Consider the following 16,543-nt stretch of genomic DNA (forward strand, 5'->3'; position numbering starts at 1 on the left):
AACATGGCTATCTAAATGATAAAATATGATCTTACACTTCAGAAAAACAGATTGTAATTTTGTTGTCCATATAATTTAATCATGAGTGCATTCGATTGCGTGTTTGTCAGCTACTAATGTTCCTCACTATAGGACAAACAGGCTCATTCGGTTCAGGACAACCCAAGGTATAACGCATGTCATCCTTCTAACTGTGTATCAAACATAGTGATCATGAACGTTGATACTGTAAATTACCTGAGTTTTCAAATATGGAAATGTGAAGTGCACATTTGGACTCAGGTGTGTGGTTTGCTTGTATGACATCAAAGAGGTATTTATTATAATCCTCAACATCTCATTAACGTCTCATCAGAACAATGTCTAGACTCCTCCCGATTTACAGCTTTCCCTCATTCAGACAACAACAAACACTCAAAAGTAGGGTCATTACTAGTTACCACAGCCAGAATAATTATTCTTAACATTTTAAGCCTAACCACACTGCTAACCTTAAATATGAATTTTTACCAAATCGCCAATTTTGACATTGTGGCTGTGGTAACTAGTGACTATGGAGGACCAAACCTGCCATAATTAGAAATAAATGAATAAATAAATGCACACATAAATATACATACAGTACAAGAATAAATAAATTCACATGTAATTAGATAAATAAATACATTGACCAAAAATATAAACGCAACATGTAAAGTGTTGGTCCCATGTTTCATGAGTTGATATAAAAGATACTCGAAATGTTCCATACGCACAAAAAGCTTATTTCTCAAATTTTGTGCACAAATTTGTTTACATCCCTGTTATTGAGCATTTCTCCTTTGCCAACATAATTCATCCACCTGACAGGTGAGACATATCAAGAAGCTGATTAAACCACATGATCATTACATAGGTGCACCTTGTACCGGGGACAATAAAAGGACACACACTACAATACCACAGATTTCTCAAGTTGAGGGAGCATGCAATTGGCATGCTGACTGCAGGAATGTCCACCAGAGCTGTTGCTAGAGAATTGCATGTTCATTTCTCTACCATAAGCATACTCAAACGTTGTTTTAGAGAATTTGGCAGTATGTCCATCTGGCCACACAATTGCAGACCACACCAGCCCAGTACCTCCATATCTGGCTTCTTCGCCTGTGGGATCATCTGAGACACAGCCACCTGGACAGCTGGTGATACTGTGGGTTTACACAACTGAAGAATTTCTGCACAAACTGTCATAAACAATCTCAGCGAAGCTCATTTGCGTGCTCGTCATTTTCAACAGGGTCTTCACCTGACTGCAGTTTGGTGTGGTAACTGACTTAGTGGGCAAATGCTCACCTTTGATGGCCACTGGCACGTTGGAGAAGTGTACTCTTCACGGATTAATTTAGGTTTCAACTGTAGCGTGGAGATAGCAGACAATGTGTATGGCGCCGTGTGGGAGAGCGGTTTGCTGATGTCAACATTGTGAACAGTGTGCCCCATGGTGGGGGTGGGGGTGGGGTTGTGGTAAAGGCAGGCATAAGCCACAAACAATTTTATGGATAGCAATTTGATTGCCCAGAGATACCGTGAAAGATCCTAAGGCCCATTACCGTGCCATTCATCCACTGGCATCACTTCATGTTTCAAGATGATAATGCACAGCCCCATGTCACAAGGATCTGTACACAATTCCTGGAAGCTGAACATGTCCCAGTTCTTCCACAGTCTGCCTACTCACCAGACACGTCACCCTTTGAGTATGTTTGGGATGCTCTGGATTGTTATCTTCTTATGGCTGGGGGGCAGTATTGAGTAGCTTACATGAATAAGGTGCCCAGAGTAAACTGTCTGCTACTCAGGCCCAGAAGCTAAGATATGAATATTATTAGTAGATTTGGATAGAAAATACTGTGAAGTTTCTAAAACTGTCTGTGAGTATAACATAACTCATATGGCAAGCAAAAACCTGAGCAAAAATCCAACCAGGAAGTGGGAAATCTGAGGTTTGTAGGTTTTGTAGGCCTATCCAAGACACGGTGTAAATTTGGTCCGATTGCACTTCCTAAGGCTTCCACTAGATGTCAACAGTCTTTAGAACCTTGTTTCAGGCTTCTACTGGGAAGGGGGAGCGAATAAGAGCTGTTTGAACCAGGTGTCTGGCAGAATGCCATGAGCTAAATCATGCACACGGCCGTGAGAGTTAGAGTTTTCATTTCTAAAGACAAAGGAATTGATTCTATACATCGTTTGACATGTTCCAACGAACTGTAATATAACTTTTTTGAACTTTTGTCTCGACTAAGTGTGCCTGCGCCTCATGAATTTGTATTTGTGAACTAAACGCTCGAACAAAAAGGAGGTATTTGGACATAAATGATGGACTTTATGTCATGCAATAAAATGCAAATTAATTACTTAAAAATCATACAAATGTGATTTTCTGGATTTTTGTTTTAGATTCCGTCTCTCACAGTTGAAGTGTGCCTATGATAAAAATTACAGACCTCTACATGCTTTGTAAGTAGGAAAACCTGCAAAATCAGCAGTGTATCAAATACTTGTTCTCCCCACTGTATATGAAGAGAAATTCATGAATTCTGGTCAGCATTTTAGTATGTCCTTGCTCATTTATTTGTTTAAGTGTGGATTTATTTATCCATTTATCTATTTATGTTTGCATTTATTTATAATTATGGCAGATTTGGTCCTCCCTATAGCGCATACGGAAATTATTCATACCCTTTCTCTTTTTACACATTTTGTTACGTTACAGCCTTACTCAAAAATGTATGAAATAAAAGAAAATCTTCATCGATCTACACACAATACCCGATAAAGAAATGTTTGCAAATGTATTAAAAATAAAAAAACAAATACTTATTTGCATAATTATTCAGACCCTATGCTATGAGACTCGAAATTGAGCTCAGGTGCATCCTGTTTCCATTGATCATCCTTGAGATGTTTCTATAATTTAATTGGAGTCCACCTGTGGTAAATTCATTTGATTGGACATGATTTGGAAAGGTACACACCTGTATATGTAAGGTCCCACAGTTGACAGTGCATGTCAGAGCAAAAACCAAGCCATGAGGTCGAAGGAATTGCCCAAAGATTGTCCATATACTTTTGTATTTATAGTGTATATACAGTATGAATTAGATTGTTGCATGATGATAGTGATGACTGCATAATAATATAAAAGAAGGAAGGAGTGTATCTTTTCTATGTTTTTGTTGAATGTATAAATCCCTGTGACAGCAATCTATTATTCCAGTCACTTGTAATGTTCTTTTGAGCCAAGTCACAACAGGTCATTTTAGACAACAATATCCTGTTTCCATAGCCCAGTCACTAATTAACCATGCGGCCAGCACTAACCTGGGGTTCAGCCCACCAGATTGAGGCTGGGCTGTGGTTCCTTATACACCACCAGGTTCTCATATGCCTTCCCCAAATCGCTCACCATCTAATTCAAGGAAATTCAGAAAATACTTCAACATCTTCTACAGTGAGATTGCATGGTTGTCCTCAATCATGCTGGCTGCCATGTACACAGGAGGTAAGTGTATACTGTGTATTTCATAGTTATGGCTATTCAATCAAATACATGCTTAACTGAATGACAGACGGAATACGATATGGAATTTTATTGAATAGCTTGGGGGTAGGCCTCGTCTCTGAGGAATGCTTTTCAGAGCCATATGCTTATGACAGGTTGCCCTATGCTGGGCAGCTGGCATTGAACCCCCCCCCCCCCCCCCAAAAAAACAATCAGTTACTCACCAGGGAGAAGGGACATGGTGGAGCAATGGTTGCATCTAAAGATAAATGCATGTAAAGAGATGCATGTGAAGAACAGAACAAAAGTTCAATTGTGCTGTAATGGAAAGTATCATATGGAATGTTTATTAATGCAAGCTCGCTTAGTGCAAGATGAAAATTGTGTAATGTGTTTGGTAGGAACGAGACGTTTGCATGTACGTCTACTCAGCCATGCATGCCGTAAGAGATATGCATGATTAACATGAAACACTAACCGAGCATCAGGCCCAACAGTGCACACAGAAACGCAGAAAGAAATGGGCACCTTCCCAAGTCTAAACCCAATGCTGTCCTGCTGAGTGCCTCGCATTGTCATGCTGATTTATTTAGAAGAAATGCTATGTATGACGGTACGTAGAACCTTACCACAAATGCTGTAATGCGATTTATAAAATATGAGGCGTTTGCTGCATCAAACCCAGTTGTGCATGCGGTAAACGAGCGATAGGGGGTGTCTGACCCAAAAGCCATTGGAAACTCCCCAACTAAAGTAGCTATTGAGAGCCATGGTAAGGAGCCATTGCTCAGAAAATGTCAAATAGATTGGACCTAACATGCGAGACGTAGCAGAGCATAACTATCCACCTAGCTGCTGGAGAGGGATGGTGGAATTATACCTAATGTAGCTGTGGTGGTTACGGCTCCAGTTTTGAACAAAATACCAGTGTAGCATAGAGGGGAAGATAGCACTTTTTAATATTACTTGAGAAAGGAGAGAAGTGAAACAGAGGAGGGTTGAATAGGAGGGATTAAAAGAGAATGATGTGCAGAGCAGGTTCGACAGTGAATAAATAAACACAAAGCAAGAGAAAGGATTAAGTGTAAGTGCGAGCTATCATGATAATACCGCAGGAACCCGATTTAGAATGCTTAGGTGTGAGACTAATGATTAAGATGAAAAGACCAGATCAGAAACCCTAAATCACGTGAAGGAAATAGTGATAGGAGTTGTGAACTCGCCATTGACGGAATCATGGAGAAAGAAGACGATGTCGCGAAGGCGTCAATGCAGAGGGAACCGGCTTTGAGGCTGAGAGTATATGTTGGAAAATAGGAAGTAGCAAGTTGCTTAGGGCAGAGATTAAAACTGTGATGAACAGTCGCGCTGATTGGATATAAATGGGAAAAGATGGCATGAGACGAAGCAACTAGATGTAGATGCCTGACTAATTTGATTTGCCTAGTGTGTGACATGCTGATGCTAGGCCTATGAGTTGAGGCCCACTAAAGATGAACCAATTATCCTTAACGTAAAACTGATGCTAGGCCTATGAGTTGAGGCCGACTAAAGATTAACCAGTTATCCTTAACGTAAAACTGATGCTAGGCCTGTGAGTTGAGGCCCACTAAAGATGAACCAGTTATCCTCAACGTAAAACTGATGCTGGGGACTACTAGCCTGAAAGTCCCCCCAAAATTACACAGATGTGAAGAGCAGTGGTGGAAAAAGTACCCAATTGGCATACTTGAGTAAAAGTAAAGACACCTTCATAGAAACTGACTCAAGTAAAAGTCATCCAGTAAAATTTTACTTGAGTAAAAGTCTAAGAGTATTTGGTTTTAAATATACAGTCGTGGCCAAAAGTTTTGAGAATGACCCAAATATTAATTTTCACCTCAGTTTGTATGATGGCAATTTGCATATACTCCAGAATGTTATGAAGAGTGATCAGATGAATTGCAATTAATTGCAAAGTCCCTCTTTGCCATGCAAATGAACTGAATCCCAAAACTAAACTAGAACTTCATGGAGAGCGGTTCAATTGTTGTGAAGAAGGCTTCAGGGCGCCCAAGAAAGTCCAGAAAGCGCCAGGACCATCTGGCAGGTGTGAGTGCATCTGCACGCACAGTGAGGTGAAGACTTTTGGAGGATGGCCTGGTATCAAGAAGGGCAGCAAAGAAGCCACTTCTCTCCAAAAAAACATCAGGGACAGACTGATATTCTGCAAAAGGTACAGGGATTGGACTGCTGAGGACTGGGGTAGAGCCATTTTCTCTGATGAATCCCCTTTCTGATTGTTTGGAGCATCTGGAAAAAAGCTTGTCCGGAGAAGACAAGGTGAGCGCTACTATCAGTCCTGTGTCATGCCAACAGTAAAGCATCCTGAGACCATTCATGTGTGGGGTTGTTTCTCAGCCAAGGGAGTGGGCTCTCTCACAATTTTGCCTAAGAACACAGCCATGAATAAAGAATGGTACCAACACATCCTCCCAACCATCCAGGAACAGTTTGGTGACGAACAATGCCTTTTCCAGCATGATGGAGCGCCTTGCTATAAGGCAAAAGTGATAACTAAGTGGCTCGGGGAACAAAACATCGATATTTTGGGTCCATGGCCAGGAAACTCCCCAGACCTTAATCCCATTGAGAACTTGTGGTCAATCCTCAAGAGGCAGGTGGACAAACAAAAACCCACAAATTCCAAGCATTAATTATGCAAGAATGGGCTGCCATCTGTCAGGATGTGGACCAGAAGTTAATTGACAGCATGCCAGGGCGGATTGCAGAGGTCTTGAAAAAGAACGGTCAACACTGCAAATATTGACTCTTTGCATCAACTTCATGTAATTGTCAATAAAAGCCTTTGACACTTATGAAATGCTTGTAATTATACTTCAGTATTCCATAGTAACATCGGACAAAAATATCTAAAGACACTGAAGCAGCTAACTTTGTGGAAATTAATATTTGTGTCATTCTCAAAACCTTTGGCCACGACTGTACTTAAGTATCAAAAGTAGAAGTATAAATCATTTAAAATTCCTTATATTAAGCAAACCAGGTGGCACCATTTTCTTGTTTTTATTTACGGATAGCCACGGGCACACTCCAACATAATTTACAAACGAAACATGTGTGTTTAGTGAGTCCGCCAGATCAGAGGCAGTAGGGATGACAAGGGATCTGTTGATAAGTGTGTGAATTGGACAATTGTCCTGTCCTTTTAAGCTTTCAAAATGTAACAAGTACTTTTGGGTGTCAAGGAAAGTGAACGGAGCAAAAAGTACATTATTTTCTTAAGCAATATAGTGAAGTAAAAGTAGTTAAAAATATACATATTAAAGTAAAGTAAATATACCCCAAAAAAACTACTTAAGTATTTTTCCACCACTGGTGAAGATCCTGTAGTAAACCCATTCTCAGAGGCAACAGTCTAACCCATAATGAGATCTGAAATCAGGCGGTATTTCAACATGACCATAGAAACTGTAAGACCAGCTGTAAAAAGGTGCTTGAGTAAAAGTGTTATGAAAAACTGAGTGCAACCCAAACCCTGTGCAGGTGCCAGATTAACCTTGCACTCTAGCAGTAAAGGAAACAGCGTGGTAGACCCATTGCTGGGTCCAAACCGTTGTAAGTAGAGTAGGATGTTCAAATTTTACATAAAGAAGCATTTCCCTGAATCAGTTCAGCAAGATGTCACCTGGTTTTTAAAAGACTAAAGCTTCACCTGTAACAATATATGTTTTTTTAGAATGACAAAACCTGGAAATTAGCATTAATAAGCTACGGGCAACATAACTGAAGCTGAAAGCCACAGTTCTTGATTGATATATTACTGTCGATGGCCACACTGCCGCAGTTTGCAGCTGGGAGGATGGAGAATATTTCCATTATTCGAGATAAAACTGATTGCAGGGACTGACACGACATGTCAATTAAATGGAAGACATTTTGTTAATGACGAGATGAAACAAAAATGCCAAGAGTTATGAGAGTTAAAGGCAGTAGTAGGTCGACTGAGCGCAAAGCATGGATAAATATTCCATTTCAGTCACTGACGAATCAATTGATGAAATTACTAATGTTGCAAAGCACCACTTGTGAAAGGCTACGATTATGTAAGCAAACTAATGTCAGATATGAATGACTAGCTTACAGACATATAAAACGTGGTCTCTGATTTCTATAAGATACCAATCCACGATTACTGTGATGGATTGTCGGTGAGGCGTTTGACAGACTTTCTGGAGTTCACCCTAGTTCGACTCCACTCATATGCAACCAAGTAGCTCTGAACAGCATTCAGCCTGTGTAGATCAGGCCCGGGAGGGCACAACCATGAATGACACGCCAGTGTTATATGACATGCCATACATTGAGCCACCACAAACAGCACAGATGAACCATTGTCCCTGTAAAGGAAGATAAAGAAAGTTTAACAAAACATGTTGTTTAGCAAACAGCCATATTCAAATTTTAGCTGTAATGGTGTTGATATTGCCCGCCTTGACAGCAGAGGGCACACTTGTTAATTGTAATGGCCTGTACTGCTTATGAACAGGAAGTAGTTCTATTGGTGAAAGTGGGGAAGCACTTAAATATGAATCATTGTTAATGTTTAGACAATTATTTTCATATATCATGAATAAGCACAGGTTATTGACACTTCCTATTATGATATTTATTTAGAAGATTCTTGAAATACCGTGACCCCATTCTTGTGGGAAGCTGCTATAGACCACCAAGTGCTAACAGTCAGTATCTGGATAATGTGTGAAATGCTTGATAATGTATGTGATATCAACAGAGAGGTATATTTTCTGGGTAATGTTCAATATTGACTGGCTTTCATCAAGTGCCCACTCAAGAAAATGCTTCAAACTGTAACCAGTGCCTGCAACCTGTTTCAGGTAATCAGTCAACCTACCAGGGTAGTTACAAACAGCACAGGAATCAACATCTATTGATCACATCTTTACTAACGCTGCAGAAATGTGAAAGAGTTAAAATTCATAGGATGTAGTGATTACAAAATAGAAGCCATATCTAGGAAAACCAAAGTTCCAAAGAATGGGCTTAATATAGTGTTTAAAAACGTCTTAGGGCTAGGTGTCCCGCTAGCGGTGAAACTGGAGGGCGTGCAATTCAAATAAATAATCATACAAATTATGGATATTAAACATTTAGGTACATTTAAGTGTCTTATATCGGTTGAAAGTTGAAATTCTTGTTAATCTAACTGCACTGTCCGTTTTACAGCGAAAACATGCCATGCGATTGTTTGAGGACGGAGCCGTACATCAAAATATTTTTCCACTGGCACAGGTTTCATAAATTCACAAATAGCGATTAAATATTCACTTACTTTTTGAAAATCTTCCTCTAATTTGTCATCCAAAGGGTCCCAGCTATAACATGCAGTGTTGTTTTGTCGCTTATCCCAAAAAGTCTGTTTAGTTGGCGCCATCGATTTGAGTAATCCGCTCGTTCAACATGCAGAGAAAGGAATCCGAAAATCTACCCCTAAACTTCAACAAGTCAAAATACGTTTCTATTTACTCCTCAGATACCCTAAAATGTAATCAAACTATAATATTTCTTACGGAAAGAAGTATGTTCAATTGGATTTTAGCAGGTACATCCTGCCTTCATTGCGAGCGCAAACACAAATTTCCAAGATTGTGTCCTTCTACTAAAACTGTTATTTCTTATTATTTTTTTATGTTACAAGCCTGGAACCTTGAACATAGACTGCTGACCCTGTGGAAGCCATAGGAATTATATCCAGGGAGCAAATTTTCCTTATGACCTTATACTTGCCATTGTAAGAGGATGGTCTCTCTCTCAAAAAAATGATTTTCCCTCCTACCATATCTATTGTGTTATACATTATTTTATATTTTATTATTTTATATTGTGTTATACATTATTTTAACATTTCTACAAACTTCAACGTGTTTTCTTTCCAATGGTACCAATTATATTCATATCATGGCTTCAGGGCCTGAGCAACAGGCAGTTTATTCTGGGCACGTCATTCAGGCGGAAATTGAGAAAAAAGGGGCCTAGGTCATACAAGTTTTGCAATGATTCTTATGTTGATGTAAATAATATTTGCTGCTCTGTGGTATGTAATGAGGAGCAACCAGATGCTGTACTTGACACATTTATGAAATTGCTTATTCCAGTTACTAATAAGCACTCACCAATAAAGAAAATGACTACAAAAACTGTTAAATCCCCGTGGATTGATGAGGAATTGAAACATTTTATGGTTGAAAGGGGTGAGGTAAAAGGTATAAGTTTGGCAGCACAACAGATTGGTTAAAATGCAAATTGAGAAATCATGTGCCTAAACTAAATAAAGAAGAAACTGTACTATGAAACAGAGATACATTATATAAAGAATGATAGTAAAAAGCTTTGAAGCACCTTAAATGAAATGTTGGGGAAAAAAAGGTAAACTCAGCTCCATCCAATCCGATGGCTCATTCATCACAAAACCCACTGATATTGCCAATCACTTTAATGATTTTTTCCATTGGCAAGATAAGCCAATTTAGGCATGAAATGCCAGTAACAAACACTGACACTACACATCCAAGTATATCTGACCAAATTATGAAAAGGCAAGCATTGTACTTTTGAATTCCGTAAAGTGAGTGTAGAAGAGGTGAAAAAAAGTATTGTTGTCTATCAACATGACAAGCCACCAGAGTCTGACAACTTGGATGGAAAATTACTGAGGATAATAGTGGATAATATTGCCACTCATATTTGCCATATCTTCAGTTTAAGCCTACTAGAAAGTGTGTGCCTGGAGGGGAGTAAAAGTAATTCCGCTACCCAAGAATAGTAAAGCCCCCTTTACTGACTCAAATAGCCGACCAATCAGCCTGTTACCAACCCTTAGTAAAACTCTGTAAAATGTATGCGGATGACTCAACACTATACACATCAGCTACTGCAGCGACTGAAATGACTGCAACACTCAACAAAGAGCTGCAGTTAGTTTCAGAATGGGTGGCAAGGAATAAGTTAGTCCTAAACATTTCAAAAACTAAAGGCATTGTATTTGGGACAAATCATTCACTAAACCCTAAACCTCCACTAAATATTGTAATGAATTATGTAGAAATTGAGCGAGTTGATGTGACTAAACTGCTTGGAGTAACCCTGTCATGGTCAAAACATATTGATACAACAGTAGCTAAGATGGGGTGAAGTCTGTCCAAAATAAAGCGCTACTTTGCCTTCTTAAATGTGGCAGCTGGACTACTTTTCAGTCGCGTGGTTAGGTGCCACAAAAGGGAGCTGTACACGGGGAGCTAACATTAATGATATCCATGTCAATCTCTCATGGCTCACTACTTGTTTTTATATAAAGTGTTGGCAAGCTGAATTCACAGAGCTATGTGTTTAAACCATAGCACACAGTTCGAACACCCATGCATACACAAGACATCCAGATCAGACTATGGGAGTCCAGATCAGACTATGGGAGGCACACAGTACTACATAGAGCCATGACGACATGGAACTCTATTCCACATTAATTAACTGATGCAAGCAGTAAAATTAGATTTAAAAAAATACTCCTTTTTGGACAGTGGGGACTGTGAAGCAACACAAACATAGGCACAGACACATGCATACACATACACGATAACATGCACACTATACACACATACACATGGATTTAGTACTGTAGATATGTGGTAGTGGTGGAGTAGGGGTCTGAGGGCACACAGTGTGTTGTGAAATCTGTGAATGTATTGTTATGTTTTTATTGTATGAACTGTATGAAATTGTATGAAATTGTATGAACTGCCTTGATTTTGCAAGAGTAGCTGCTGCCTTGGCATTGGATAATGGGGATCCATAATAAATACAAATACAAATAAGTTTGTTACAACCTAGCCTAAGAGAGAGAAAACGGAGTAATCAAGGTGACAGACAGTGACACATTCAATACCGCCTTGCACACTTTTGTCTGCATCTAGCTGATCTAGGGTGTAGTCATTAGTCCAACAGTTGCAAATGAGAAATCAGGTATGTTTCTCTCCGTGCTTCCGTTTAAGAAAGGTTTTTCAACAGAAACAGCGGAATGAACACAGTTCCCTTTCATTGCAGCCACATACAAACAGCATGATCATTTGCTCGTTATATAATTCCTTGTTGCATTTACATGCTCTCCTCCTCTCACCTTTTCCCTTCGCTTGTGGACTTCAGTGCACAATACAACAGCTGTCTGTGACCAGGCGAAAAAACCTTTCCAAGTCAAACCTTCATACCATCACCACTAACCGCTACACACAGCCTACATCTTCACCATATTAGCTAATGCATCTTAATCAACATAGCTAGCTACTAGAACTAACCTGATAATAAACCCGCTACAATCATACAGTACAGTGTACAGCAAGCAGTTTAGCAGTTACAACGTCTGGCCCTGGTGGAAATAAATTAATAAAACCAAAAGCTTACCTTGACTTGTAGTTCCAGTGTTGGTTAGCCATAGACATAGCCAGCTAGCTAACATAGCTCCCCTCTCTGTTTGTGCAGGGTGTTTGAGTAGGTAAGTGAAAGTGAGAAGAAAAAACTCACTTTATTTTTGAAGAACTTAATTTGTTCAAACTGTAAAACTATTGTCTTTCTCTCTCTCTATGAGTCAGCTACTCACCACATTTTATGCACTGCAGTGCTAGCTAGCTGTATTTATGCTTTCAGTACTAGATTAATTATGTGATCTTTTGATTGGGTCAGCTCTGATAGGTTGGAGGACGTCCTCCGGAAGTTGTCATAATTACCGTGTAAGTCTATGGAAGAGGGTGGTTTTAGAGTAGTTCTGTTGTGTACGCCAGAAGGCTGTGTCACTCAGAGAGAAGAATAGTCTTTGATCACTTAGGGCCAATGCTCTAGGCAGCCTCTAAGCTCTCACCCTCTTTCAATGTGTGGTTAAGGATAGTTCAACGACAGGCCTTCACTATGTGGGCCTGCCTGTGTCTGTTAGATCATTAGATCACAAAGGTTGCTTTGGGATATTCTTCCCCCTCTCTGATTAGACAAGAATTTTACATGCACAGTATTTGGAAAACTAGCATACCAGAAAACAAACAGCTCATGCTTTAGGCATCCCCCACTAAAAACCTAAAAGTATTTTCAGATAGGGCAGAGATTGGTGAAATTTCAATAAACTCATATGCCAGACAAACAGGAAGGAAGAGAGCTCAGTAAGCACACAACAGCACGCTGAATCCAAGCTTGGCTTGAGAACTCTTTGTACTCAGACTGACAGTTTTTGTGATGTTTGAGTGACATGTTATCAGACAGATTGGCAGGCAATATAGTTTCAGTGACACCACCAATGTCATCCAACCAGTGTGATTTAAATTTGGCGGAACTTCATTGATGATAGATTGATTTATTGATTGATGAAGTAACTTTTACAGGTTTCAGCCTCTCTTTCAACTTACAGCCTTCTCTCACAGTCATAGGAAAGTACTTCTAGCTCAAATGACCAACGGCAAATGGCCTAGCCACCACAGGAAGTCCGGTATTCTTCTCCACTCTGGATCCACTCAATAAGTTCCTGTTTGATAATGTCACGTTCATTATAAGGATCGGACCAAGGCGCAGCGTGGTATGCGTACATTCTTATTTATTTAAAGAATGAACACTGAACAAACTAACAAAACGAAACGTGACGCTATACAAACGAGTGCTGACAGGCAACTACACATAGACAAGATCCCACAAACACCAAAGGGAAATTGCTACCTAAATATGATCCCCAATCAGAGACAACGATAAACAGGTGCCTCTGATTGGGAACCATATCAGGCCACCATAGACATAAAACCACCTAGACCTACAAAACCCTAGACATACAAAAACCCTAGACAATACAAAACTAGCGTACCCACCCTAGTCACGCCCTGACCTAACCAAAATATAAAGAAAACAGAGATATCTAAGGTCAGGGCGTGACAGTACCCCCCCCAAAGGTGCGGACTACCGGCCGCAAACCTGAACCTATAGGGGAGGGTCCGGGTGGGCATCTACCCTCAGTGGCAGCGCCGGTTCTGGACGCAGCCCCCCCTCTTTACGCTGATCCCTCCGCCTTTGTAGAACCGGACCGTGGATCATCGCCGGAAGCTCTGGACTGTGGCCCGTCGTTGGAGGTTCCGGACTGTGGCCCGTCGTTGGAGGTTCCCGGACTGTGGCCCGTCATTGGAGGTTCCGGACTGTGGCCCGTCGCCGGAAGCTCTGGACTGGGAACTGTCGCTGGAAGCTCTGGATTGTGGGAGCGCACTGGTTGCCTGATGCGTGGGACCAGTACTGGTGTTACCGGGCTGATGACATGCACCTCAGGGCGAGTGCGGGGAGGAGGCACAGGACGTACTGGACTGTGGAGGCGCACTGGAGGTCTGATGCGTGGGACCGGCACTGGTGATACCGGGCTGATGACACACACCTCAGCACGCCTGCTCTGCAGCGCTCTCAATGCTAGCGCCTCTCTCCGGAATCTTACTTCGAACTCCTCATCCGACTCCCTGACTGGCTCTGGTTCGCTCCTCGGCTCTGCCGACTGCTCCATGTGCCACCCCCAATTGTTTTAATTGGGGTTTCTGTGGCCTGCCTCGTTGGTATAACTCCTCGTAAGGTCGCCGTTCTACTTCCGCTGCCTCTATTTCCTCCTTCGGACGGCGATACTCAGCCTGTGTCCAGGGTCCTGCTCCATCCAGGATCTCCTCCCAGGTCCATTCCTCCTGAACACACTGCTTGGTCCATTTTTGGTGGGATCTTCTGTCACGTTCGTTATAAGGATCGGACCAAGGCGCACCGTGGTATGTGTACATTCTTATTTATTTAAAGAATGAACACTGAACAAACTAACAAAATAATTAAACGAACCGTGACGCTATACAAACGAGTGCTGACAGGCAACTACACATAGACAAGATCCCACAAACACCAAAGGGAAATGGCTACCTAAATATGATTCCCAATCAGAGACAACGATTAACAGCTGCCTCTGATTGGGAACAATAAAAAACTAGCGTACCCACCCTAGTCACGCCCTGACCTAACCAAAATATAAAGAAAACAGAGATATCTAAGGTCAGGGCGTGACAGATAACTTTGGATGGAGGGGAGCTTTCATGATCCTGGGAGCCATAGTGATGAACTGCTGTGTTGCTGGAGCCCTGATTAGACCCGTTAAAATAAACAGTTAAAAATAGATCCTGTCACAGCCTCTAATGGAACAACCACGAGAAAACAGGGTCCAATGAGGACAATGCCAACCTTGAGGCAGGGGGCCTTCTAAGTGAATCAGAGCAGAAGCCGAGAAAGGGTGGCTGTGCAGACAGATTCCTAGATATCTCAAACAGAGGTTTCATCATCTACCTCATAAGCGATGTGGTCATGTCTTTTTCAAATGCCAAAGGAATTGGGATTGATAACTACAAGGCCGCTTTCCTTCTCTCCATCTTTTCCTTAAGTGAACATGTTTGCCAGGCCAGGGACAGGCCTCATCGCTAACACCAAGTGGATCCGGCCCAGGATCCAGTACTTCTTTAGTTTCTCCGTAGCATACGATGGTGTGTGTCACTTACTCTGCCTGTTCTTTGCAGACTACCTGGGGTATGCAGGCCTGGTTGTGTATGCTGTCTTTGGTGTGGTTTTTGGCATGGTGTGTGCCCTGCTCTTTGAGGTCCTGATGGATCTGGTTGGAGCACAGCGGTCCTCAAGCGCAGTAGGACTGGTCACCATCATCAATTGTTGACCCGTGCTTCTGGGTCCCCCAATCTCAGGTGAGTGAATTTACCATTTTAGGAAATATATTCATACATTGGTAGAAACCTTTGTAAATATACACAGTGTACAAAACATTAGGAACACCTTCAGTTGCAACCCCTTTTGCCCTCAGAACAGACTCAATTCGTCAGAGAATAGACTCTACAAGGTGTTCAAAGCATTTCGCAGGGATGCTGACCCATGTTGACTCTAGTGCTTCCCACAGGTGTGTCAAGTTGGTTGGATATCCTTTGGGTGGTGGACCATTATTGATACACACGTGAAACTGTTGAGCGTGAAAAACCCAGCAGCGTTGCAGTTCTTGACACACTCAGACCTGTGCGCCTGTCACCTACTACCATACCCTGTTCAAAGGCACTTAAATCTACACATTCCATGTCTCAATTGTCTCAAGGCTTAACAATTATTCTTTAACCTGTCTCTTCCCCTTCATCTACACTGATTGAAGTGGATTTAACTGGTGACCTCAATAAGGATTCACCTGGTCAGTCCATGTCATGGAAAGAGGTGTTCCTAATGTTTTGTACACTGTGTTTTGTACTTGATATACATTTTGTGTTCTTGAAAATTCTAAGCATTGTAGTTGTCTAATCGGTGTAAGCGTAATTGATAGCCAAAGAGCTGTCCATGGAGGTCATACAGTGAGTGCTGCTTACTCGCTCTACAAGGGTTTTGGTGGATATCTTTGACATGAGAAATACATGTACTCATGAACTACTTCAATTACAAACAGCTGGACTAGGAGGAAAAGGAGAGGGGTACTCTCTGGTAAGTTGTGAGTAGCGGAGGAGGGAGGAGCAAAGGAAAATGAGGTTAAAATCAGCAAGGATGAGGAAATGATACAGGGGATGAAACCTTTTAATGGCAGAGATGGGCTTATTTATAGGCTAATGTTGATGTGTATATCTTGACATTTTGTATTTTTTGTTAGATTTATAAAAATAAAATAAAAAGTGTTGTGCTTCTTGAAATCTTTGGCCCATGCTGTCTTGTTTGCCAAATTAGCAATGATGTTTTTACCCAAAGGCAAAGCATTGTAAATACAACATCATATTATGATTCTTGCAAATAAAATAGTTTACCAGATGTCACAGTACTATTTGGAGGGAGCTGTAACCCATATCTTTATGACCACTAGATGGCAATGAAGGCCTCCTACAGAAAACAAGGTTCTCAGAGCAAACCAGGAGT

At 41.1% G+C, this 16,543-nt stretch overlaps 1 pseudogene; it reads left to right on the plus strand.

The window, feature by feature from the left end:
- Window positions 1-3,516: 3,516 nt before the first annotated feature.
- LOC110491082 (monocarboxylate transporter 2 pseudogene) lies at window positions 3,517-15,356 on the plus strand (annotated as a pseudogene).
- Window positions 15,357-16,543: the final 1,187 nt, after the last annotated feature.

Source organism: Oncorhynchus mykiss, chromosome 16, assembly GCF_057628025.1.
Source record: "Oncorhynchus mykiss isolate SJ-2025 chromosome 16, ASM5762802v1, whole genome shotgun sequence".
In the NCBI taxonomy this organism is placed as follows: domain Eukaryota; kingdom Metazoa; phylum Chordata; class Actinopteri; order Salmoniformes; family Salmonidae; genus Oncorhynchus; species Oncorhynchus mykiss.